A 27,505-nucleotide genomic window follows, 5' to 3' on the forward strand; every position below is an offset into this window, starting at 1 on the left:
ACTTGAAGTATGCAGTATATATTACAAGTCGTTGGTGTTCCAAGAACCCGCAGACAACAGTGATTTAAGCCTTTTGTATTGTGTTCCCCGCTCATGGTAAGATGAATGCTTCAACTTGCTCTTGGTAAATTACAATGCATTTGTCAAACACAGATGAAAATCTCCAATGTCACTATCTTACTAGCGTATAAGAAATTCTACAATTTCAAACCTTAAGGATGTGATAAAGAATGAAAACATAAAACTCATATATGGGTTAAAACATTAAATTAAATGGACAAAGTAAACGCGCACTAAGTTCAGCCGGGCCGAATCTTGGGAACCCATCACCATGGGGAATCCACCACCATGGGGAACCCACCACCATGGGAACCCACCACCATGGGGAACCCACTACCATGGGGTCATTAGCTCGAAGAAGAAGAAGGATAATAGATGGTGGAACCGTGACCTAAGAGAATTCAGGAAGGATGCAAGAAGGGCATACAATGCGGCAAGTGGCAGTGGCGATAGGGATTTATAGGAAGCTTATAAGGATGAGATTATAATTTATAAGAAGGCACTAAGAAAGGTCAAAAGGGAGAAATTTTTCAGGTTGTTCGAAGAACTCTCAAAAATTAATTGCGGAAGCTAATGGCAAAAGATTCTCCATTTACGGAAATCTGCAGAAGCCGGAAGAGAAATGGACCGAATTCCCTCGTGAGACTATATTGCATTTGCTTGGGGCGCATTTTCCGGGCTGTGAGCTCAGGGAAGAGGCTGAAATGGATTTGATAACGGCGGGGAACGGTGATGCTGACATGGCGAGGAGACTTCTTACTTATGATAGTGTTCGTTGGGTTTTACACTTTTTGGGACCTTAAATGGCTCCTGGACCTGAAAGCATTTTCCCGGACATGCTACAGGAGGTCTACGATTGCCTTTCGGGAAGATTAATTGTGCTGTTGAGGGCTTGTGTAGAATTTGCCTATGTACCTCAATCTTGTAGGAGGGTTAAGGTGATGTTTATACCGAAGGCAGGGAAGCTGAAATATAGTGCGTCCAAGGATTTTAGACCAATCAGTCCATCGCCCTTCTTTGTTAAGACATTGGAGAGAATTTTGGATTTTCACATTAGGAGTGAACTTGGGTGGATCTTACTTCTCTAAATACCAGCACGCATATATTAAGAGCAGATCAGTGGACTCTGCTCTGCATAATGTGGTGCATCACTTTGAGAGGTCACTGGGTTATAAGGAATTCACCTTGGAGGCTTTTCTGTTTATTGAGGGAGCCTTTAACAATGTGCATATTGAGCGGGTGTTACGGGTTGCCGGTGTGGATGATAGCGTGTTAGTTTGGATAATGCTTTCGCATAAAGGGATCATGGCTAGTGCTGGTCAAATGACGGTAAGGGTTAACGCCACTAGGGGTACACCTCAGGGCGTTGTCATTTCACTTCTGTTCTGGGTTCTTGTAGTTGACGTGATTCTGCTCAGATTGGAAGCGAAAGGGGTGAAGATGTTTGCTTATGCAGATGACCTTGTCATTCTCGCTACTGGTAAAATTCTAGACACTATCTCCGACATTCATAGTGGTGCTCTTGGGTGCACGACGTCTTGGGTTGCGGCTTAGGGTGAATCCAAGTAAGATGGAATTGGCCTTGTTTACAAGAAAGAGAAGTCCGGAGTTCCAACTACACACGATGCAGGGCAAAATTAGTTGGCGTTATTTTGGCTGGTAAAATGGACTGAATAGAGCTTCCCGGGCAAAAAAGACCTTTGCGGCTCCTCTTTCCTGTCAGAAAGTTATAGGAAGGAAGTGGGAATCACGACCTAGGTTGATGCTCTGGCTGTACTCGGCGGTGGTAAGGCCAGTTCTGATGTATGGCTGTAATGTTTGGTGGACGGTGACGGATAAAGGGACACATGTGCGTGATCCAGACAGGGTTTATACCGTTGCCTTGAGATACATAACTGGGGCTATGTGTGCTCCTGCGACAAGGTCCCTTGAGGTTATGATGGTAATCCAGCCAATCGATTTATTTATAAAGGAGTCGGCAGAGAGGATTCTGATTAGAATATCAAAGCTTGATCTGCTTAGGAAAACTCCAGTTAGACATACCCGAATATTGGACAGTACATTGAAAGACCTGCAGATGGATTTACAAGTAGGAGCGTAAAAAGTAGACTGTCGACTATATATTAGGATACCGACTCTGACGGCACAGCTAGAGGGTCGAACTAGGTTTACGGATGTTAATATATTTACAGATGGATCTAAAATGGAGAACGAGGCCGGTTGTGGCATATATTGCAGTGAACTTGACATCAATGCCTTATTCCGAATGCGTGATGACTGCAGCATTTTCCAAACAGGGTAACGATAACAAGGGCGGCAGAGATTGTTCTATACAGAGGTGTAGATCGATCTTACATCAGTATCTACAGCGATAGTCAAACAGCATCGAAGGCTTTAGTTGACGTGAGTATAAGATCTAAGGTTTTGGGTCGCTGCCAAGTGGTCTTAAATTGCCTTCAGAGGAATCATAAATCCGTAAATCCGTGCAGGATCAAGGCGTTTGCTTTTTCATCTGGGTGGCTCCAGAAAGTAAGTTAAAGGACGGTTTGTTTCGTTAAGTGAATTCATTGAAAGAAAAAGAGGGAAGATGAGGAATCACAATGGGTGTTAATCTGGCCAACGTGGACGTTTAGACGACTAAGGTCTTGGAATCATCCTTACCTAAGATCCAAAATCGACAGATCGGCCAATGCGGTACCTATATACAAACTTAATTCGATCCGATAATATGGTCTATTCAGTGCGGATATCGAGGGGATAAATCCAACTCACTGTTCAAAATTTCATCTAATTCAGGTAGCAAATGGGGCTATTATAGGCTTAAAAACCTAAATCGGTAGATAAGTTTATATGACTACAGCTACTTCAAAAATTTTCCAATCTGGACCACATTTAGTTCGGACAATAAGAGGCCTATTTCAACTCACCGTTCCAAATTTCAGCGAAATCGGGTAATAAATGAGATTTTTATGGATCTAAGACCATGAATCAGATCAGACAGATCAGTCTATATGGCAGTTGTATGTTTATATGGCCCGATATGGACCATATTCGCCTCTGGCACCATAGTAAAACTCACTTTGCCCCTATTACTGCGGCTTTTATGGGCTAAATTGCCTAAATCGTCAGATCGTTCTATATGACAGTTATATTAATATATGACAAGTTCTGAATCGTATTTTATTCGGATAAAGGAGGTCTAGTCCAACTCATCGTTCTAAATTTCAAATCTTAATATATGGCAGAGAAGTGGCATGACCTTGTGCTAGGGTAACGCCAATGCACACCACAGTCTCTTGGGAAGCATGGATACAATGAAAGAGGTGAGTCACTTTTTGCTTACATTTTATCCACGGGCCTAGTTGTATGCAAAAGGGGAACGCCCCTACTTTCTACAACCGGATCAGGAAACAGTTTATACATATAACGCTTGTGACGAAAAGTGACTCGGTGAAGGTTTTGGACTGAAAAGTTTCCACCGAGTGCTCCTTTTCAGATTACTATAGGATATGTTTTCGGGTCGAGTACGAGAGAGGGCACCATAGAGAAACCCGAGGAGGACCAACTGGGAGAAATTCAGGGAACAAATGCAGAAATTGGGGCCCCTAAGGGGGCCTCTGGAGGACTCAAGGGAACTGGAGACCGCAGTCGATCTTGTCACGGGATGCCAGAATGAGACCTTTTTGAAGGCATGTCCCGAAAGAGTACCGCCACGTAAAACCAGCCAGTCATGGTGGTACCGGAACTGAAGGTGCTCAGGAGGGAGAGCAGAAGAGTTTTTAATAAGGCCAAGAGAGAGAACACGGCAGAGGGCTGGGACGAGTATCGTGACGCCCTTGCCAAGATCTAGAAGGAGACGAAAAAGGCGAAGAAGATTTCCTGGGCGAAATTTTGTGGGGAATTGGAAAGCCTAGCTTCCTGAGGAGGGAGAACGGGACTTACACTGAGTGTGGGCAGGAGACGGTGGAACTTTTGATGGAGGTTTATTTCCCAGGTGGCCTGGAAGAGGTCGGCAATCAGGACATCGCAATAACTATACATGTGGCCTTAACGGATGACCTCATCAGGAACATCGTTGTCGAGGAGAAGATAGGTTGGGAGGTCCGCACTTTCCGGTCATTTAAGTCTGCCGGACCTGACGGCATTATCCCGGCACTGCTGCAGGAGTCTCTTGGAGTCACCCTGCCATGGCTTGAGCAGATCTTCAAGGCGAACCTGGCTTGGTCCTACATACAGAGGGAATTGAGGGAAGTCAAGGTGGTCTTTATCCACAAGGCGGGATGAATAAACCACAGTTTGACGAAGGATTATACAATAGTCCTATTAGTCTGTCATCGTTTTTGCTGAAAACACTGGAAAGATTGATTGACCTGAAGGTGAGAGGGGAACTGACGTCGGAAAATTTCAGGCGCTTACCGCCCTCGAAACTCAGAATTTATGTGGACAGTATGGCGGCGCTCAAGGCCTTGGGGTCGATGATGGTGAGGTCGAGATTTGTGGCGGGCCCACGATGTGACGCTGACCTAGGTTCCTGGGCATGAAGGGATTCGGGGAAATGAGAGGGCGGACGAGTGCGCCAGTAGGGCCGGTCATCGACCGGAGGAGAACGATGGAGTTGCTGGTGTTCGATAAGAGGTCGATGAGTATTTTGACAGGAGTCATAACCGGACACTGTGCCATAGGACGCATGGGGATACCGCGCAATGACTTCTGTAGGAGTTGCCTCGATGTGGATAAGGAGGTGACTTGAGCACTTCTGTGTTCCAGTCCGGGTCTTCAGAGATGTAGGCTCTCCTTTCTGAGGAGCCGTTTATTCTGTGATCTGGGTGAACTTGCAAACGTACCTTTGGTATGTCTCCGGAGGTTTGTTGAGGGAACAGGTTGGTTCCGACGGGAGGTACCATAAGCTCCGACGTAGGCAGATCCGTGCTTGCGTAGGAACGGGCGGTTCTTTCATCTTAGCCATTTTACCAATTCATTTATTGCAAGGTATTCCGCTTAAAACACAATACAATGATTGGGTAATCTTCTCGATGCACCCAGTCCCAATTCTTCAGAGTTCAGACCGAAGCCCACATGGTCATCCAGTCCGGAAAAATCCGTATAGAAGTCTACGTACCTTCTAAAGGGTGATTTTTTTGAGGTTAGGATTTTCATGCATTAGTATTTGACAGATCACGTGGGATTTCAGACATGGTGTCAAAGAGAAAGATGCTCAGTATGCTTTGACATTTCATCATGAATAGACTTACTAACGAGCAACGCTTGAAAATCATTGAATTTTATTAGTTAGTAAGTCTATTCATGATGAAATGTCAAAGCATACTGAGCATCTTTCTCTTTGACACCATGTCTGAAATCCCACGTGATCTGTCAAATACTAATGCATGAAAATCCTAACCTCAAAAAAATCACCCTTTATTACCAGGGATATTGTAGCTCCAAACGGCCTTATCAAGAATTGTGGTACAGTAGTTTTTATCGAATATGGGTTCGGAGTATGGATAGTCTACACTGCCTGCAATATCGGGCATTGGTATTGATGAATGATAGTTAGTCGCATCCATTTACTGTTGTGTTTTCATGGACCCACAATTTTGAAGACATCCGATTGTCGTCCATATTACAATGTTGAGTCGCAAAAAATGTTATGGTTTTAGCTTAAGTTGAAATTTCAAACCATCCCCCATTAATCTTTAAAGAATTGTAGATTTGCATTTTTTCTAGTAAGAACAAGCAAGATTTGAGTGCTGTCTCTTTAGTTTTCAAAACAAACTTTATTAGAAAAAATTTGGCTTTTCTAGTTAGTATCACAAGGTTGTTTTTATTTTTTGCTCTTTACTTTGATAAATTGAATTAGCATAGTTTGGCTTTTAATTTTGACCTTTTTACCCAACTGCTGATTTAATTTCGGGCTAAGCTCTCTTAGTGTAAACTAATTTAAATGCATTCATTTGGAGCCCCGAAGCTAGATTTAGCACCAAATTTATGTGCTAATTGAATTAGTTATTTTTTTCTCTCCATCGTGCTTATGTCTTCGCCCGCAGTGATGAGAAGCGAAAAAATGGCCATAGTGTTTTTAATTTACCCAGTCCCCCAAGCTACTAATTCCATCTACTAAATATGGCACATCCGTTTTCAGAGGACACTTCTTGTGTCAGGATGTGCTGATGCTGCGTTTAGAGTATGACAACCATTGTGTCTATCGGCAACTAGGATGCTTCGTGGAGGTGCGACATTGTTTCACTCTGTGTTGTGCCCACAGAAACCTTTGTAGTTATTTTGAGATTCCTAATTAGTTGAATACAAATGTTGATGCAAAGGTCGCTCGCCCGTCGCATTACTTCCGCCAAGCCAAGCGTAATGACTACAACAATAATGATGCGGACAAATCCAGTGGTGGAATCGAAAAAGGTCTTCCACAATAAGGCCTTATGTATGAATCCGCAAGATGCAACTATATTGCGCTGGTTTTTATATCCTCCACCATTGGATGGAATGAAATTTTGCACGATGTGTTTTGTTATAATATCTTACAACTGTACCAAGTATGGTTTAAATCGGAAGATAACCTGATATAGATGCCATATAAACCGATCTTGGGTCTTGACTTCTTGAGCCTTTAGAGGGCGCAATTCTTATCCGATATGGCTGAAATTTAGCATGACATATTTTACTATGACTTTCAACAACTGTGCCTAAGTTGGGCTCAAATCGGTTAATAACTTGATATAGCTGTCATATAAAACGATCTGGGATCTTGACTTCTTCAGCCTCTAGAGGTTGCAATTATTATCCGATTTGGCTGAAATTGTTGTACGACGGATCCTCTCATGTCCATCAACATGCATGTTTATTATGGGCTGAATCGGTCTATAGCCTGATACAGCTCACATATAAATCGATCTCTCTATTTTACTTCTTGGGCCCCCAAAGGGCGCAATTCTTATTCGAAATGGTTGACATTTTACACAGGTCTCCAACAACGCAATTTAATTGTGGTCCAAACCGGACCATATCTTGATATTGCTCTAATAGCAGAGAAAATCTTTTCTTTTATCCTTTTTTTGCCTAAGAAGAGATGCCGGGAAAAGAACTCGACAAATGCGATCCATGGTGGAGGGTATATAAGATTCGGCCCGGCCGAACTTAGCACTGTTCTACTTGTTATATAAAAGGAGTTCACGCCATGTTTTCGAAGAGTTCTCATTCTTTAAAGTGACCTTGAAAATGTCATATCAGTAAAAACGGAATGCTCGATAAAGATCTTAGACCCTTAATTTCTTCTGAAAAACATGTTCTAACTTTTCGTAGTTTATGATGTTGACAGCCGTCAAAAATTTTCATATTTAGCACTTTAGTAACTTGCCATGATTTCGAGCCCGATAGTCTATAAGCTGAATAATAGACTTCAAACACACAAAAAATTTTATCTCTTAAACATAAACTTAATCGTATTGATAAGACTATTTGTATCATTTATTGCACTTAATTCCCCATAAAATTTCAATATGCAGCCAAGTATAAAGGAAGCGTAGAGGTTCATATTTGCAAACTACCAGGCGTGTGTAAAATGAAATGTAACAAATTCATTGAAGTTTGACTCATAAAAAAATCGTTCAAAAGGCCTAATAAGACTTTAGATCCGTCTCTGCAAATCTCCTCACGAACACACAGGGTCATAGTGCTAAGGACAATAATGATAGTTATAGCACCGCCACAGCGAACCTCAAACCCACACTTCTCACACTTAGCCTTTCGTCGATGGTGGTAGTTAAGACAATTACGACAGTTCGACTAAGCACCAGAGTTTTGGTTCAGTGAACTCGAAAAACTGTGATTTAGCTACGTCTAAAAATATATATCACCCAAAAGAGAAATGTCTGTTTAAAATAATGAAATCATAAAAATAGCATTCAACATAACTAACTTTTAGTAAGAAGTTAACAAACTGAAACACTCTGAAAAAAGTTTTCCTCTTACAATTATGAAGTAGTTGGAAATACGAGGGTAGGAATAACCAAATCCAACTGAATTTTTTTTTTTTGGTTAGTTTGACGAAATCAATAGACGAATAAATAAGGCTTCTACGTGTTGCCCAAAAAGTAATTGCGGATTTTTCATATAGTCGGCGTTGACAAATTTTTTCACAGCTTGTGACTCTGTAATTGCATTCTTTCTTCTGTCAGTTATCAGCTGCTTCTTTTAGCTTGCTTTAGGAATAAAGGGTAAAAAAAGTATATTTGATTAAAGTTCATTCTAAGTTTTATTAAAAATGCATTTACCTTCTTTTAAAAAATCCGCAATTACTTTTTGGGCAACCCAATACATTCAAATATGAATCGATATCACCCATTTGCAGTACTTAATGACCTACCGCCCTGGCGAACATCCCACCCTCCAGTGAACAATAGCATTTTGTGTACAAGAACCTTTACTAATTTCACTAAGGACAGCGTAATGATGGAGCTTTTTAACAAGGGGAAAGAAGACGGCGGCAAACCTAGGAACATGTGCTGTGATATGGAAGATAGAATGTCATTGGGGTACTACAACGTCATCATTGAACTGCCAGAACCTACTTCAGATTGCGACAATGCAAACTGGTATAGAGGGGGTTTAAAACTTTTTTTATACCCTACACCACTACAGTGGTACAGGGTATTATTGCATTTGTGTGTAACATCCAGAAGGAAGAGAGATAGACCTATAGATAAGTATACCGATCGACTCAGAATCACTTTCTGATTCGATTTAGTTATGTCTGTCTGTACATGTTAATTTGTGTACAAACTATAGGTCGCAGTTTTTATCCGATCGTCTTCAAATTTTGTACAGGCATGTTCTTTTTGCCTAGAGACGAAGCCTATTGAAATTGGAAAAAATCGGTTCAGATTTAGATATAGCTCCCATATATATCCGCCCGATTTGCAGTAATCATGCACTAAAAAGGTCAATTGTTAACCGATTCTCTCGATTTGGCAGGAAGGATTTTCTTATGACTCTGGATATTACTGGTGAATATCATAGAAATCGGTTCAGATTTAGATATAGCTGCCGTATATATATATATCCTATATATTGGGTTGCCCAAAAAGTAATTGCGGATTTTTCATATAGTCGGCGTTGACAAATTTTTTCACAGCTTGTGACTCTGTAATTGCATTCTTTCTTCTGTCAGTTATCAGCTGTTACTTTTAGCTTGCTTTAGAAAAAAAGTGTAAAAAAAGTATATTTGATTAAATTCATTCTAAGTTTTATTAAAAATGCATTTACTTTCTTTTTAAAAATCCGCAATTACTTTTTGGGCAACCCAATATATATCCTATATATAAAATTCAATTTGTGTTTGTTTGTTTGTCGGTTTGTTTTTTTTTCGTATAGACTCAAAAAAGGCTCAACCGAATACCTTAAAATTTTCACAGACTGTGTACGTTGGTCTGGAAGGAAATATAGGCTATATAATTTTTTGATATCGGGAGGAGGCGGACCCTCTCACTTAACCTCACAAAAGTACTACCCAAAATCAAAAGTGGACCTATCGGGACAATATGTAATTCAATTGAAAGGTATTCAAGAGTAGAGTACGAATTTATTTCATAATAAAAGTTGGGTCCAAGTACCTTGGGGGCCGGCACAGCCCCAAACTCTTTAAAATAGGTATATTTGACGATCATGACAATATGGGACTCAAATGAAAGGTATTCGGGAGTGGATTACGAATATGGTCAGGAAGTAGGAGTAGTCGTTATAATTGATTGATAACGGAAGTGGGCGACCATCCACCTTACCCCAAAAACACCACCCAAAATCTAAAGTGGATCGATAAGGACAATATGGGTATCAAATGAAAAGTATGCGGGAGTAAATAACGAATCTGGCATACAAATTCATGTCGGAGTATAGGTGGTCATCCCACCCCCACACAAAAACCCCCAAAATGGGCACATTAGCCAATAACGGATATATGGGACTCGGTTTGTTTGTTCCGTATAGACTGAAAAATGGCAGGACCGATTTTCTCGAAATTTTCGCATATTGTGTAGGTTGGTCTGGAAGGAAATATAGGCTATATAATTTGTTGATGTCGTAAGGTGGAAGGACTCTCCGCGTTAGGAAAAAAAAAACACAACCCAAAATCAAAAGTTGACCGATCGGGACAATATAGCTATCAAATGAAAGGTATAGGAGAGTAAAATACGAATATGGTACTAAAACTTGAGTCTAAGTACCCATCGGGCCGTCCCAACCCCAAAACTTCCCGAAACAGACATATTGGACGTTCATTTCAATATGGGGCTCAAATGAAAGGTATTCGTGAGCAGATTTCGAATCTGGCATACAAAAAAAAAATCAGATCGAAGTATAGGGGGTCACGCCAACCCTTAAAAGCGCCATTAGATCCTTCATGACTATATGATACTTGGCTGAACAGATTTTCTTAAAATTTTTATAGATTGTGTACGCTTGTCAGAATGGAAACATAGGCTATACAATTTTTAGATATCGATACCTAACCTCAAAAACGCCACCCATATCTGAAAGTGGTCTCATGGGCTCAAGGGTATTGAATGAAAGGTATTGAAGACCAAAAACCGAATATGGTATTAAAATTTAGGTCCAAGTACCTAGCGGCTCCTCTCATCCTCTCATCCCCTCATCCCACCAACCCCAAAACTCCTCTAAACAGATATATTCGAAGTTCATGAAATGAACATTTTTAGGCAGTAGATTACAAATATGGCATAAAACATTAGGTCCAAGTAATGGAAGGTCGCCCACCCCAAATACCCCCACATGGGCATATTAGCCGACCATGGCTATATGGGACTCAAATGGAAGGTATTAGGGAGTAGATTACGAATATAACAATAAAATTTGCGTTCAAGTCTAGGTGGAGCTTTTCCTCTTAAAGATACGTCAAATGATTTAACCCTTTATGACAATATGGGCCTCAAATGAAAGGTATTTGAGAGTAGAAAACTAATTTGATATTCAATTTTGAAGCCAAGAGTTTTGGGGTACGCCCTAAAGCACCCCCTAAACTGAACTTCATTTCCGGTGGGAATAAAGAACGAATTTGATATCCATATTTGAGTCGAGATGTCTGAGCTGCCATCCCTCCCCTAATGAGAACATTACCCTAAGGAAAGGAAAGGATGTAGTGCTTATTGACATTTGTCTTAAATCTTTGGATGTCAAAGTGGGTGAGAAAAACATTAGCCGGAAATCGATTCTACATACGAACGGTTCGGGTGAAATAAGAATTCTCTCTATAATGCATTGTGCGGTCCGCTGGCCAATCAATTTCAAACGGGTGTGAGTTTCTGGAATGTCTAGTATTACTGACATAAGGGTGATTTTTTTGAGGTTAGGATTTTCATGCATTAGTATTTGACAGATCACGTGGGATTTCAGACATGGTGTCAAAGAGAAAGATGCTCAGTATGCTTTGACATTTCATCATGAATAGACTTACTAACGAGCAACGCTTGCAAATCATTGAATTTTATTACCAAAATCAGTGTTCGGTTCGAAATGTGTTCAAATTTTGACAAATTTTGTTCAGCGATGAGGCTCATTTCTGGTTGAATGGCTACGTAAATAAGCAAAATTGCCGCATTTGGAGTGAAGAGCAACCAGAAGCCGTTCAAGAACTGCCCATGCATCCCGAAAAATGCACTGTTTGGTGTGGTTTGTACGCTGGTGGAATCATTGGACCGTATTTTTTCAAAGATGCTGTTGGACGCAACGTTACGGTGAATGAACACATTTCGAACCGAACACTGATTTTGGTAATAAAATTCAATGATTTGCAAGCGTTGCTCGTTAGTAAGTCTATTCATGATGAAATGTCAAAGCATACTGAGCATCTTTCTCTTTGACACCATGTCTGAAATCCCACGTGATCTGTCAAATACTAATGCATGAAAATCCTAACCTCAAAAAAATCACCCTTTACATCCTTACATCAGGAATAAGAAGATGAATATCAGATGAACACACACCATGAAAGTACCGATAGAACAGGGCCAAACAACCCACGAGGATGATGAAAGGAGGCAATAGAGTTGGATACCCCACTGTCCCCAATCAACGCCATCGCTCTCCTCTGTACACGGTCCAGTAGCTCCAGGGATGATTTTGAAGCTCCAGCCCATACATGTGAGTTGTACTCCATTTTCGGCCTTATGAAAGTGGTGTAAATGTTAAGAAGATCTGACGGAGTGAAGTAACTCTTCTTTCGACACTTCGAATACATGTTTAGCCCAACGGACACCACTTTGTATTTTCATGACCAGAACATTAAGAGCTTCTGATTGCTCAACATCTACACCGTTGATAGACAAAGATGATCGTAATGGGACAGCGAATCGTTTGTGTGACAACAAGCAGCACTGAGTCTTCCGTGCATTAAAATCTACTCGATTCAATCGACCCCACTCAGAAATGGCCAGCAAATCCTGGCAGAGTGTATCGTCCATAACCCGCCTCTTGTCCTCAATCTCTCGAAGACTTGGCCTAAGGTCGACAGAGATTACTGTCATCTGCAAAAAGGTAGATCGGATTCGATGTCTGACCCAACAGATCGTTGATGGAATTTAGAAAAAGAGAAGGAGAAAGAACAGAGCCCTGGGGTACACCTGCGGTCAATTTGTGCTCATTGGTGAGAACCCATCTATAACGACTCGAGTAGTGCGATCTCTGAGAAAGCTCGAAATAAATCGGACGAAGCCATTACCGACACCAAATGCGACAAGCTTTGATAGTAGTGCACCGTGCCAGACCATATCAAATGCCTTGAAGATATCCAGAGCCACAACCTTACTCCCATCAAACTGGTGGATTGAGCCACTCCAACGTTCCGACAGAAGTGCCATGACGTCACCCGTAGAGCGATTTCTGCGGAACCCATATTGTTGGTCGTTAAAAAGGCCATTCGACTCTAAATACCTCACAAGATGGTGAGAGCATGGTTACTCTCCATGACCTTAGAGAGAGCGGAGCATATCGCAATTGGCCGATAATTCGCAGGGTTGCTTGCCTCACCCTTCTTGGGTATTGGCTGAACGTTCGCAACCTTCCAACGTGCAGGGAAGACTCCCGCATGGTAGGCTAGATTGAAAAGGTTGCGTAATGGACGAGCGAGCGTTGAAGAACACTTGCTTAAGACAAGTGTGGATATGCCATCCGGGCCCGGGGATTTATTTACTTCTAGATTTTCAAGAACCCTTTTAACTCCACGAGTTCAAAAAAAACTATTTGGGGCATGATGTCAGATAAATTTTCGATTGAGGGGAGTGGTTGATTGCTATCCGGCAGGGAAGAGTTCCCTGCAAATATATCAGCCAACAGGTTAGCCTTATCAACCGGGTCAGTGAACGTTTGATCGTGCTTAACAAGAGTTGGAATAGATGAAGAACTACCCTTTACTCTTTTCACGAACGACCAAAAGCTCTTAATTCCTCGTGTAGAAGCAAGAACCTTGGTACACAGACGCTGTTCGTAAAGAAATTTTTCGCGCCTAAGCACTCTTTCCCCGATGCCTAACATAATATCAAAGAAATTTGGTCAAAATCGGTTCAGATTTAAATGTAGCTCCTATATCTATTGTAGTTCGTCGGATTTGGCTAATTTGCCATAATGTTGTCATTTGTCAACCACATTTAGTCTAGTTTCAACATATTTTCTCGAAATTTGATACGGATTCTTTAATAACCCATCTGAAAACATCCGCTGTGGTCCATCAAAATTGGTTCAGAATTAGATATAGCCCCCAATTTGTACCTATAGTTTTGGTGTAAGTTATTATAAAGTCGGCGGCCACCGTAGCGCAGAGGTTAGAATGTCTGCCTATGGCGCTGAACGCCTGGGTTCGAATCCTGACGAGACCATCAGAAAAATTTTCATCGGTGGTTTTGCCCTCCTAATACTGGTGACATTTGTGAGGAACTATGTCATGTAAAAATTTCTCTCCCAAAAGGTGTCGCACAGCGGCACGCCGTTCGAACACGGCTATAAAATGGAGGCCCCTTATCATTGAGCTTAAAACTTGTATCGCACTGCACTCATTGATATGTGAGAAGTTTGCCCCTGTTCCTTAGTGGGGCGTTCAGACCACATAACCTAAAAACAAAATTTTGGTATTCAAATTCCGGATTGGAAACCTAGGGTGGGGGGGGGGAGGCGTCCCACCCAAAATCCTACCAAATATATATATAGACCAATCACAACAATATGGGACTCAAATGAAAGGTATTTAAGATAAGAAAACATATCTGATATCCAATGTTCGGACTAAGTGTTTGGGAGACATCGGACATATTCACCGATCATGGCAATATCGGACTCAAATGAAAGTTATTTGCGAGTAGAATACGAATTTGACATCTGGGATAAAGATTCTGGAGTCCACCCCTTCCCCAAAACACCCCTCAAACAGGACTTATTTACTGACCATGGAAATATGGGGCTCAAATGAAAGGTATTTGAGTGTAGAATGGGAATGCGATATTCAACTGTGGGACCAAGTGTTTTGGGGGGGCCGCCCGTCTCCAAAATCACCCCCCAAAGAGGACAAATTTACGAGCATTGCAATATGAAGTTCAAATGAAAGGTATTTGAGAATAAAACACGAATCTAATATTAATATTCGGGAAAAGTGTCTATGGCGTCACCTCTCACCCCCATAACACCACCCAAAAAGGATGTATTTGCTGACCATTGCAATATGGGGAGGAAGAGGTATTTTAGAGTGGAACACGAATCTGATATATATTTAAGAGAGTGGAGTTGATAGTTTTTAGGGCCCATACCCCAAACCGCACATATTTGCTGACTTTGCTATAAGAAAACAAATTTGATACCCAATTTTAAGGCCAATGGCAATATGCGGATCAAATAAATGATATCTTGGAGTAGAGCGCGATATTGATTTTTTTTTTTGCATGACCAAGTGTTTGGGGTACTACTTGCAGAAGGCTTAATCATCCTTTCACCGTTACAGGTATGCTCATTACTGCAAGCATTTAACAATTTAATAATAGTTTTCAACAGTTGGATACATTCTAACCACTTTTTGTGTGCTTTCTATGTTTATTTCCAATGTTTTAATCATAGAAAAAATCTAGTATCGCCAAAATTAATTAAACAAAACCCATAGATATTACAAATAGTGAACCCAAGTCAAGTTATAAATGATAACAATCGGCCTATCCATTGATCCAATACCCTTATCACCTGCAACATACTTTAGATAGTAATGTCCTTCGGACAGACTTGGTTTTTTTTCATTCCTTACTATTAAAATTAATATTGAAAATTGCGGGTTTTTCGTAGGCAATAAAGCACAGTTTACCGGAATCCCATAGAAAATATTAACAACCATAATGGTCGCATTCAAAGTTTCCAAAAAGGACTATAGGGGAACATTTCTCTAACCACAAAGTACAAGAGAAAACCTTATTAAGCTAGCTATTCCCCAGAGCCTGCCCTATGACACAAAAACTTTGTCCCATTGTTTTGCAATAATTTTAGACCATCTAACAATATGGCGAATACCAAAAGAACTTCTGTGCTCAACACCGTATCGATGACATTGGTAAAAGTTTTGGGAAAGGACAAAAAGTCCTCGAGACACCCCAAATCCCTGGTTGTGATTCTGGTAAAACTTTTCCCTTGTCCCCCCGCCACCTCCCCTCCATTGACGGCAAGAAATCTTAGTTAATTAATAAATTGTATCAGTTGTGTTAATAATATTAATTTATTACCTTCGCCCACCTAGGCCTGAGTCAGCCAGGCAACCACTCATAACATTTTTTCCTCCCTCCTTCGTTTCATTGACATGAAAACTCTCAAAAGTTTTCACAACAATACTCTTGCTCAAATGGCTAAAAGGGCTGATGTGAAAGGTGAAATGGTAAGGGAAAGAACAATCGATTCGATGCGTTCAGTGTAATCAACAATGGTGACCTTTTTGGGAGACATCTTCGTTTTGTCCTTCAAGAGCTATAAAGTGAATATTTCAAGAAATTGTAATTAATTGCTAAAGTTGAATGATTGTATTTTTATTGATATTATTAATAAACATCAAACGTATTGGTGATGTTATCAACATGTGATTGGAAATTGAAGACCCGTAAGGAAAGGCAAAAGTCGGGCGGAGCCGATAATATGATTCCTTACACCATCGAGTCTACATACTGCATAGAACCTATGTCGAAATCTAGTTGGACTTTAGTATTACATACCTATTGAAATATCCAATAGAACCTCATAAGATATTCTTACGATAGGACCTAAATTGGGACTACTGCAACCTTAAGAGGTCATATCGGATGAGAGATATATGTGGGAGCAATATCGAAATCTGGGTCGATTTTGATGAAAATTACACACCAACAAGGACGTCAAATAAAACATCTTCTATACCACCACCTAAATTTTGTAAAGATTGGACCAAAGTTTTGGCTACTGCGGCCTTAAAAGGCTATATCTGATGAAAATCCGATGTATGAAAGCCATATCTAAATCTGATCGATTTTTTTTTTTCAAAACCAATAGCGTTCGTAATAACGTACATGACGGTACCAATGCGTGGACGACGAGTGCGAACATATATACGGACAGTAAAATAGCCATAAAGACATTCACAACCAGGGGGGTACCCAGCAAAAAACCTTGGAAGCAATATGAAAATATTCTAGCATGCTTATGCCCATTTTGAATGTTCAATAAGTATGCATGAAACTATAATATAATGTACAGCAATATTCTTTAAAAATTTTCCCAAAAAAATATGGGTTTAACATACTTTTGTCCAGCAATCTATTACTTAGGGTATGCATGGAACATGGGTTCAAAGTATGGTAAAGACGAATTTGTTTTGCATCCATATTGCTTCTGATCAGCGGTTGTGTATGGTAATAGTGTTTTGAGCTCAATGAACGAAGTTCAAGTAAAACGTTTAGTGCTTCACGAAAGCTACAGATTGACACGATCTTTATCCGCGTGCTTTGAAGAGAGTTAAATATCTTCAGTTGAATTTGCCAACTCGGACAAAATGTTATTGCGCTTGTTGTTGTTCTTTTATACATTTATACTTAAACGTTTTTTTGAGACTGAATTAAAATTTGATCATTTTTATTTTATTTCATTTATTATACCCACCACCGAAGGATGGGGGTATATTCATTTTGTATTCAGTTTGCAACTCATCGAAATATCCATTTCCGACTCTATCAAAAATATATATTCTTGGTCAGCGTAAAAATCTAAGACGATCTAGACATGTCCGTCCGTCTGTCTGTCGAAATCACGCTACTGTCTTTAAAAATAGAGATATTGAGCTGACACTTTGCACAGATTCTTTTTTTGTCCATAAGCAGGTTAAGTTCGAAGATGGGCTATATCGGACTATATCGATTTAGGGTCTTTGGCCCATAAAAGGCGGATTTATTGTCCGATATCGCCGAAATTTAAAACAGTGAGTAGTTTTAGGTGTCTTTACTTTGAACTTAAATATAGTGCAGATCGGACTATTTTTAGATATAGCTGCCACATAGACCGATCTGCCTATAAAGGGTCCGAAGCCCATAGAATCTTTATTTTTTATCCGATTTCACTAAAATTTTAAAAAGTGTGTAGTTTTAGGCCTACCAACAACTGACCCAAATATGGTTCAGATCGGACTATATTTAGGCATAGCTGCCCTATAGGCCGATCTCCCGATAAAGGGTCTGAAGCCCATAAAATCCCTATTTATTATCCGATTTCGCTGAAATTTGAAACAGTGGGTAGTTTTAGGTCTCCCGACATCCGCCCCAAATATAGTTTGGATCGGACTATATTTAGATATAGCTGCCATATAGACTGATCTCCCGATAAAGGGCTGTTATATAGACCGACATGCCGGTTAAGGGACTGAAGTTCATAAAAGCTTTAATTATTACCCGATTTTGTTGAAATTTTGTTGAAATTTTATTTTATTTTGTTTTTTTTTTATTAATTTTATTTATTTTATATTATTTTATTTTACTTCATTTTATTTTATTTATTTTTTTTATTTTATTTTAATTTATTTTATTTTTATACCCTCCACCATAGGATGGGGGGTAAACTAATTTCGTCATTCTGTTTGTAACTACTCGAAATATTCGTCTGAGACCCCATAAAGTATATATATTCTTGATCGTCGCGACATTTTATGTCGATCTAGCAATGTCCGTCCGTCCGTCTGTCTGTCGAAAGCACGCTAACTTCCGAAGGAGTAATGCTAGCCGGTTGAAATTTTGCACAAATACTTCTTATTAGTGTAGGTCGGTTGGAATTGTAAATGGGCCATATCGGTCCATGTTTTGATTTAGCTGCCATATAAAGCGATCTTGCGTCTTGACTTCTTGCACCTCTAGAGTGCGCAATTCTGGTCCGATTGGAATGACTTTTTGCACGAAGTATTTTGTTATGATATCCAACAACTGTGCCAAGTATAGTTCAAATCGGTCCATGACCTGATATAGCTGTCATATAAACCGATCTTGGGTCTTGAATTCTTGAGCCTCTAGAGTGCGCAATTCACATCCGATTGGAATGAAATTTTGCACGACGTGTTTTATTATAATATCCAACAACTGTGTCAAGTGTGGTTCAAATCGATGCATAACCTGATATAGCTGCCATATAAACCGATCTTGGGTCTTGACTTCTTGAGCCTCTAGTGTGCGCAATTCTTATCCGATTTGAATGCATTTTTGCACGTAGTATTTTGTTAATATACCCAACAACTGTGCCGAGTATGGTTCGGTTAATAACCTGATATAGCTGTCATATAAACCAATCTGGGATTTTGACTTCTTGAGCCTCTAGAGGTCGCAATTAATATCCGATTTGCCTGAAATTTTGTACGACGGATTCTCTCATGACCATCAATATACGTGTTTATTATGGTCTGAATCGGTCTATAGCCCGATACAGCTCCCATATAAATCGATCTCTCTAATTTACTTCTTGAGCCCCCAAAGGGCGCAATTCTTATTCGAATTGGCTGACACCGGACCATATCTTGATATCGCTCTAATAGCAGAGCAAATCTTTTCTTATATCCTTTTTTGCCTACGAAGAGATGCCGGGAAAAGAACTCGACAAATGCGATCCATGGTGGAGGGTATATAAGATTCGGCCCGGTCGAACTTAGCACGCTTTTACTTGTTTTTTTTTTTTATTTTACTCTTCTCATAACAACCCCCACAAAAATTAAAATTTGAGCAGCAGAAATTATCAGCAAATAACTGGCTTATTATCAGGCAGTCTTGTGGTTTGAAAATTTAAACATTTTGCTATGACAGGAGAACTACTTGTTATAGCAGCAAAATTAACTACTTACAGTCAGCAGACAGTGTCTCCTGTCATCAGCAGACTTTTTTCTATTGGTGTAGTAGACGCTGCGGCCGCTGTTGGGTTTTTACACACCATCCAAAGCCTACTCCTTGTAGATCAGCAACTCCACTGGAAACGGGTACATATCACTAACCAGAGGATATCACTCATCAGAGGCTGCAACTACTTTTGTAGCTATTCTAAGTGGCTGCAAATCTGTATACTCTCTACCGTAGGCCATGTCCGTTCATATTTGACTTTTTGTATGTTAAGTACTATAATGCCCTCTGACAGTCACACCAAATTCCAACCCTTTTCAATGTTTAGAATTTCAAAGATACAATTTTTAACCATAGTGGTTGGTGTGTGTTGCTATCTTTGGCTTTTCTTTTCCATTTGCATCTCCGATCATTGAGCTCGTCTCGAAAGAGAAACCAACAGAGATTGTAAAATTTAATGATCTTCGCCCTAACAGGCAAAAAACTTGAAATGAAAAATTCGGCAGAGCACGGCCAGGATTCGAACCTGGTCACACGGTTATTGCCGTTGTCTTAGTGTTCGAGGCCATTACTTCAAATTCTAACAGATGCACAAAATCATGTGTAGTACGGAAGAAGTGTAATTTGTCATAGAAAAAATGTCTGTCATTACACAAAAAATACATGCATTAGGAAAAAGTACAGCTAATAAGCAGGGTTGTCGAGTTAGGTTAGTGTGGTAATTGTATCACAGATGCGTTTTCGCTATTAATACGATTCACATACAACATACCAACGAACGGCCCTTGAAGCCATCACACCTAATATGGTTGAAAAGTCTTCTAACCAAAGACGAAACGCGCCACATAGTGATTGGTGTGTGTCACTTTATTTGGCTTTCCTTTTCCATTTGCATCTCCAATCATTGAGCTCGTCTCGAAAGAGAAACAAACAGAGATTGTAAAATTTAATGATCTTCGCCCTAACAGGCAAAAAACTTGAAAAACGAGTTTAATTTAGTTTTTGTATTTTTTTTAGTTATTTGAAACTTGGTGAAGACAAAATTCAATTCGGCAAATTTTATCCTGGCGCCATTATAATTATTTTCTTAACCTCCAGAAACCTCAATTTTACAATGCAAAACAATTCAAAAAATTTATCATTTCGTATAACTGTGCCGACATTGTGGTTCTTGCAGTGCAATTGTTATCAAAAGCAAATAGAAATCCAAATATTAAATCAAGCACGAATAATTTAAGATGCAATTTATATTTCAAAACATTTCGTTAGCTTCCCTGGCTGTTCTGCTGTTAAACCCAAAATCATAAATCAAGACTGCCACTTACCGAACTTTTGTGGTTTTCGTGTAGAGGCAAAGGAAATTTGCCATGCATTTAGTTTGGATCTATGCAACTTAGTGTAGAATTCGGAATTATACCCTTCGGATTCAAATTCACACTCATACATGCAAATGTGCAGAGGGAAATAATAAATTTACAAATTTATAGCACCAGCAGCAGTCAGTCGTATTGGTGCAGTAATCTTTTTATTCGAAGCTGCTTTAAATTTATTTCCTCTTCACCGAACAAAAGAAACCAAGAGGGTTGGCCAAGGATTAGGGACTCCTTGGGTGCGGGATGATATTGGGTGGATTACATTAAACTCCTTGCATTTTTATTCCATACAAGAAAGTTGTTTTTCTTTTTCTTTCTTTTTTTTTTTGTAACTTCCCACTTTGCAGACAAACATGCCAAAAAAAAATTGGACAAAAAAATACAAAAATATGATTACTTTTATCTGCAACTCTGTGTTCTGTTTGGTTTGCTTTTCTATGAGATTTGGTAAAGTTTTTCAATTGCAAATAGCTGCAAGTAACCCAAAATTTATATGCATAGAAATTGTTTAAAATACATATAAGAATGCATGCAACCGGACACAGCAAAGAGCCATATTGCTACCGAACAGCACCAGCTTCCACGTCAACATCATGCCAACCAACCATCCCACAACACAACCGTGCCCAAGTGTCTGACTGGCAAAGATAAAAACACTTGGCATACATCTGCAAAAGAAATATAGAACAAATGATGTTTGTTTCTATTGAAATCGGGAAGTATTTGTCCAACATATGCAAGTGTTGGTCCTTTGCAAAAATTTCAATATACGAATATCCTTTAGGTGGCCAAAAGGGAAGAAAAAAACAAAAAAAAACATGTTTAACTTGTACACTTTCGACATACAACCAAAAACTTAGTTTTGCTAGTGATGAGAATATGTAGTTGTCGAGTTTTTATAGGATTTTTTGCTTATGATAATCTTGTTATAACATTTTTTACGACGTGAGTTGCTTTGGCGCCTTCAGAAACATTAGATACCAAATGTTGTAATCTTAATATATTAGGTTTTGTTCGTTTAAAAACTTTTTATTCTTATTGTCTGTGAAGGAACGCTGAAAGATGGAAAGCCTTCTCTCTGCTATCTAATGGCGATTGCTATGCAATAATGTATCCTGACTTTGTTTTGCTCAGTTATTTAATAGAATTTTATATCCACCACCTAGGGACGGGGTATATTTAGTTTGGGATTCAGCTTGAAACACATCTAAATATTCATTTCCGACAACATAATTCTTCATGATTGTCGCAAAGTATTTTAAACGATCTAGAGCCCAAAATAAGGGGTTATGTTGAGGTAAACTACCTTTCCCCTTCACGCTCATCGAATACTATTTTGAGGATTTTTTAACCATAACCGGCGTGAAAATCTCTATAGGCCGACCACTACGATGTTCATCGAGGCTGCACATACGACGGTTGCCCTTTATGCCAACTGATATCTCTATCGTTAAGCTTGACATTTTGAGGTTATATGTACTCAGCACGTTTTGACATACGAGCGTTATTTGTGTTGTTTACAGTAACTTCTCTTCTCGCCCTCAAACATAGAATTAAATCGTGAATATTTTCGTGAGAATCTTTTTTACAACTTTCGACGTGAGTTAACTCAACAACAGTGCATCGATTAACATAATTTTTGACGATGATGCTCCATCAACGTCCAGTGTTTATGGTTGATATGATGAATTAAACCGAGGTCGTAGTTCCCTCCAAGACGTATTTCGTGTGAAGGTCGTCCAAAATCAGTTGTTCCAAAAGCCATTGATGCTGTGCGCCTATTGATATTGCAAGATCTTCATGTCACCTATCCCTAAATTGAGACAACCTTTGGCATTAATGGGACCAGCATACACTCAATATTGCATGAATATTTAACCGTCAAAAAAATTTGTTCGCGTTGGATCCCACACAATTTGGCAATTGACCAAAAATAGGCTCATGTCGACTGGTCGAAAGAAATGCTCCAAAAATACTATCGCGGTGCTTTGAAACACGTCGGTGACATCGTGACAGGTGATGAATCATGGATCTTCGCATATGAGCCCGAAAGTAAACAGCAGTCGACTGTATGGGTGTTTCAAGATGAGTCAAATTCAACAAAAGTTGCTCGCGCACGAAGCACTTCCAAACAAATGATCGCCTGTTTTTCGGAAAAACTAGACATGTCAATTCTAGACAGAACAGTCAATTCTGAGTGGTACACAACCATTTGTCTTCCAAGAAATCAGGAAAACCAACCGCCGAGGACGGATCACTCTTCACCATGACAATGGGAGCTCTCACTCATAGGCTCTAACAACTGCATTTTTGAGCACTCAAAACATCGATTTGATGAGTCATTCACCGTATAGTCCTGACTTGGCATTAAGCGACTTTTTATACTCACCACCGTTGGATAGGGGGTTCATTTAGTTATTCCGTTTGCAACACATCGAAATATCAATTTCCGACCCTACAAAGTATATATATTTCGGATCCTCGTAAAATTCTAAGACGATTTAACGATGTCAATGTGTCTGTCCGTCTATCCGTCTGTCCGTCTATCCGTCTGTCCGTCCGTATATTGTAATCACTCTAAAGACTTTACAAATTTAGATATTGAGCTGAAATTTGGCACAGATACGTCTTTTTGATGCATGCTGGTTAAGTTATTGAACGGGCCAAATCGGGCCATATTTGGATATAGCTGCTTTATAGACCGATTTTCTGATAAAAGGGTCTAAAACCCATAAAAACTTTATTTTTTATCCGATTTTCTTAAATTTGAAACAGTGAGTAGTTTCAGATTGGTTCAGATCGGACTATATTTAGATATAGCTACCATATAGATCTATCTCCCGATAAAGGGCCTGGAGACTTTAAAAGTTCTATTACCCGATTTCGCTGAAATTTGCATCAATGGGTTATTTAACGTCTCCCGACATCTGACCTTAATACGGGTTAGATCGGTTCATATTTAGATATAGCTGCCATATAGACCTATCTCCCGATAAAGGGTCCGAAAGCCGTAAAAGTTTTATTTATTACCTGAAATTTAAACAGTGGGTTATTTTGAGCATCCCGACATGTAACTTAAATATGGTTCAGATCGCACTATGTTTAGATATAGCTCTCATATAGACCCATCTCCCGGTAAAGGGTCTGAAGACCATAAAAGTTTTATTTATTACCCGATTTCGCTGAAATTTGCATCAATGGGTTATTTTCAGCCTCCTGACACCCGATCTAAATATGGTTCAGATCGCACTATATTTAGATATAGCTGCCGTATATACCGATCTGCCGACAAGGGGTCTGAAGACCATAAAATCTTTATTTATTACCCAATTTCGCTGAAATTTGAAACAGTGAGTTTTTCCGAGCCTCACGATATCCGACCTTAATATGGTTCAGATCAGTTTATAATTGGATATATCTGCCATAAAGACCGATATTTTGTTCTACAAAATTGAATAGTGACATATATATTAGACTACTCAATGTCCGTGCCGAATTTGGGTGCTTAAGTTATCCAATTTTCACCGGATTGTGACGAAATGGGGTTAACATATATATCTGAGGTGGTGGGTATCCAAAGTTCGGCCTGACCGGACTTAATGCCTTTCTACTTGGTTTTATTCCCGTACGTAAAATAAATAAAATTAGAGGTCAATGTTTTTCGACATCTGAAGAAGCGTTTGATGCATTCAGAATGAATGTTTTGGAGATACCTCAATCAATGGATTTAAATGAAAAGTCTGGGCCTTCAAAATAGAATCTAGCTCGGCTTTTGTATTGGTTTGATTATGACCTTTGAAATGAAAGTAATGTATTACATATCGAAGACCAATTTTCTCGCATCCTTACAAATTCACTCAGATCGTTTATTTTTGAATGCTTCTCAAAAAAAACTAAATATCGTGGACACTTAAAATTTGAAATACATGTTTTGGAACGTTGCCATTTTCCCGAAAATATTTATTATGCCCTCCGCCATGAGGGGAGGGTATAATAAATATTTGAGCCAAGACATTTAAAGTCGATCTAGTCATGTCCGTCTGTCTGCCGAAAGCACGCTAACTTTCGAAGGAGTTAAGCCGCTAGCCGCTTAAATTTTGCACAAATACTTTTTAGTGTAGGTCGGTTGGTATTGTAAATGGGCCAAATCAGTCCATGTTTTGATATAGCTGCCATATAAACCGATCTTGGGTCTTGACTTCTTGAGCCTCTAGAAGGCGCAATTCTTATCCAATTTTATTGAAATTTTGCACGTAGTGTTTTGGTATCACTTCCAACAACTACTAAGTATGGTTTACATCGGTCCATGTTTTGATATAGCTGGCATATAAACCGATCTTGGGTCTTGACTTTTTGAGCCTCTAGAGGACACATTTCTCATCCGATTTGGCTGAAATTTTGCATGAGGTGTTTTGTTATGACTTTCAATAATTTTGCTAAGTATGGCGTAAATCGGTGAATAACCTGATATAGTTGCCATATAAACCGATCTGGGAACTTGACTTCTGGAGCCTCTATATTCTCATACGATTATACGGAAGAAATTTTGTACAACGGCGTCTCTCATGACCTTCAACATATAATATGGTCTGAATCGATCAATAGCTTGATACAGCTCCCATATAAACCGACCTCTATATTTTGCTTCTTGAGCCCTGTTACACAATAGAGAAATGTTGAGAAATGTTACACATTAGCATATTCTTATTCAATATTCTTTGGTTACCTAAAAAGAGATAATGCACATAGAACTCGACAAATAGGATACATGGTATATAAGATTCGGCCCAGTGGAACTTAATACGCTCTTGCTTGTTTAATATATAAAAATAAATAAAAATCTAAATAAACCAAATCACTGCTTACCTAGATGACCAAAAATATTATGTTGTTAGTAGATTATTTCAAATCTGCAAAGAAAAAATTGGGAATGTATTAAATATTTCACGAAAAAATTTAATACCCTATTAAATGAAACTTTGTATAATATAGCTGCACAGTCCGAGTGATAACATTTATTAAAACGAATTTTAAGAGTGTTAATGAATTAAAATTTTTGGTTGGAGTCAGGCTCATTTAGACATTTTAGTTCGTTTGTGATACCTCATGAACAAGGAAGGGAACCTTCTTGTTCCTATTATTGAACTCTTAATAAGTTGCTACAGCCTATTAGTGAAATTAATGTGTTATCCTTTTATGGGTGTACCCAAACTTGAAAGACTTTTAATAAAATTTAAGCAGATGACATCGTGCTTGCCCGGATTATAGTTAATCAAAAGGAAAAATGAAATGGAATGCATTCCATATTAGCAAACAAAATATGGTATATAGCATGGACTATTAAAGATGAAATAAGCAGATTTAGTTCAAACTACCGTAACCTATTAAGCAATCACTCAAATATTTTATTCATAGTCCATCTTGATGATACAAATGAACTACGAATATCGAAAAGATCTAATACACTCCACCTGCTCTTTTATACCCTCCACTGTTGGATGGGGTATACTAATTTCGCCATTTTGATTATAACTCCTCGAAATATTCGTCTAAGACACCATAATGTATATATTCTTGATCGTCATGACATTTTAAGTCGATCTAGCCATATCCGTCCGTGTTTGTCGAAAACACGCTAACTTTCGAAGGAGTAAAGCTAGCCGCTTGAAATTTTGTACAAATACTTCTTATTTGTATAGGTAGGTTGGGCTTATAAATGGGCCATTCCGGACCTTGTTTTTATACAGCTGCCATATAAACCCATCTTGGATTCTTAACTTCCGATTTGGCTGAAATTTTGCATAAATCGTTTTGTTATGGTTTTCAATAACTATGCTATGTATAGTTGAAATCCGTATTTAACCTGATATAGCTGTCATATAAACCGATCTGTTGTCTTGACTTTTTGTGCCTTTAGAGGGCGCAATTCTTATCCGATTTGACTGAAATTTAGCATGACGTGTTTCGTTGCGACTTCCAATATCTGTGTCAAACATGGTCTTAATTGGTCTATAGCCTGTTATTGCTGCCATATAATCCGATATGGGATCTTGATTTCTTCAGCCTCTAGAGGACGCAATTGTTGTCCGATGTAGATGAAATTTTGTGCGAGGTGTTTTGGTATAGCTTCCAATAACTGCGCTAAGTATGGTTGAAATCGGTTTACAACTTGGCACAGCTGCCATATAAACCGATCCTGGATCTTGATTTCTTGAGCCGCTAGAGGGCGCAATTCTTATCCGATTTGGCTTAAATTCTGCACGCGGTGTTTTGTAATGATTTCCAACAACTGTGCTTAATATGCCGCAAATCGGTACATATCATGGATGAAAGGTGTACTTCATTCTTAAAATACTTTATTTCAGCCCGATATTCTCATGATATCTGATTTAGGGGTGTTTTTTGGGGGTGAGGTGGTCCCCCAGACACTTGGACCTGAAAAAATATCAGCATTGTGCTCTTCTCTAAAATACCAATTATTTAAACCCCATATTGCCATTTTTTTAGGGTTGTTTACACGATGAGGCGTCCCCAAACACATGGCCCCAAAAAAGTTATCAAATTCGTTTTCTAATCTCAAATACCTTTCATTTGAGCCACAAATTGCGATGGTCGAAAAATTTTGTCCCTTGGGGAGGTGTTTTGGGAAAGGGGTGATGTCCTAAATACATGGTCCTTCATTTGGATATCAAACTCGTA

The 27,505-nt window shown here is 39.2% G+C and overlaps 1 protein-coding gene across 3 annotated transcripts in view; it reads right to left on the reverse strand.

The window, feature by feature from the left end:
• LOC106083935 (complexin) overlaps positions 1-25,718 on the reverse strand; it is a 774,169-nt gene extending 748,451 nt beyond the window's left edge. For all 3 annotated transcript variants that reach the window (XM_059361846.1, XM_059361845.1, XM_059361844.1), the window contains exon 1: positions 25,673-25,718. The gene's annotated coding sequence lies outside the window, so the exon portion shown is untranslated. The remainder of the gene's footprint in view (positions 1-25,672) is intronic.
• Between the last annotated feature and the right edge of the window lie 1,787 nt (positions 25,719-27,505).

The sequence above is a fragment of the Stomoxys calcitrans genome, chromosome 2 (genome assembly GCF_963082655.1).
Source record: "Stomoxys calcitrans chromosome 2, idStoCalc2.1, whole genome shotgun sequence".
Classification (NCBI taxonomy): domain Eukaryota; kingdom Metazoa; phylum Arthropoda; class Insecta; order Diptera; family Muscidae; genus Stomoxys; species Stomoxys calcitrans.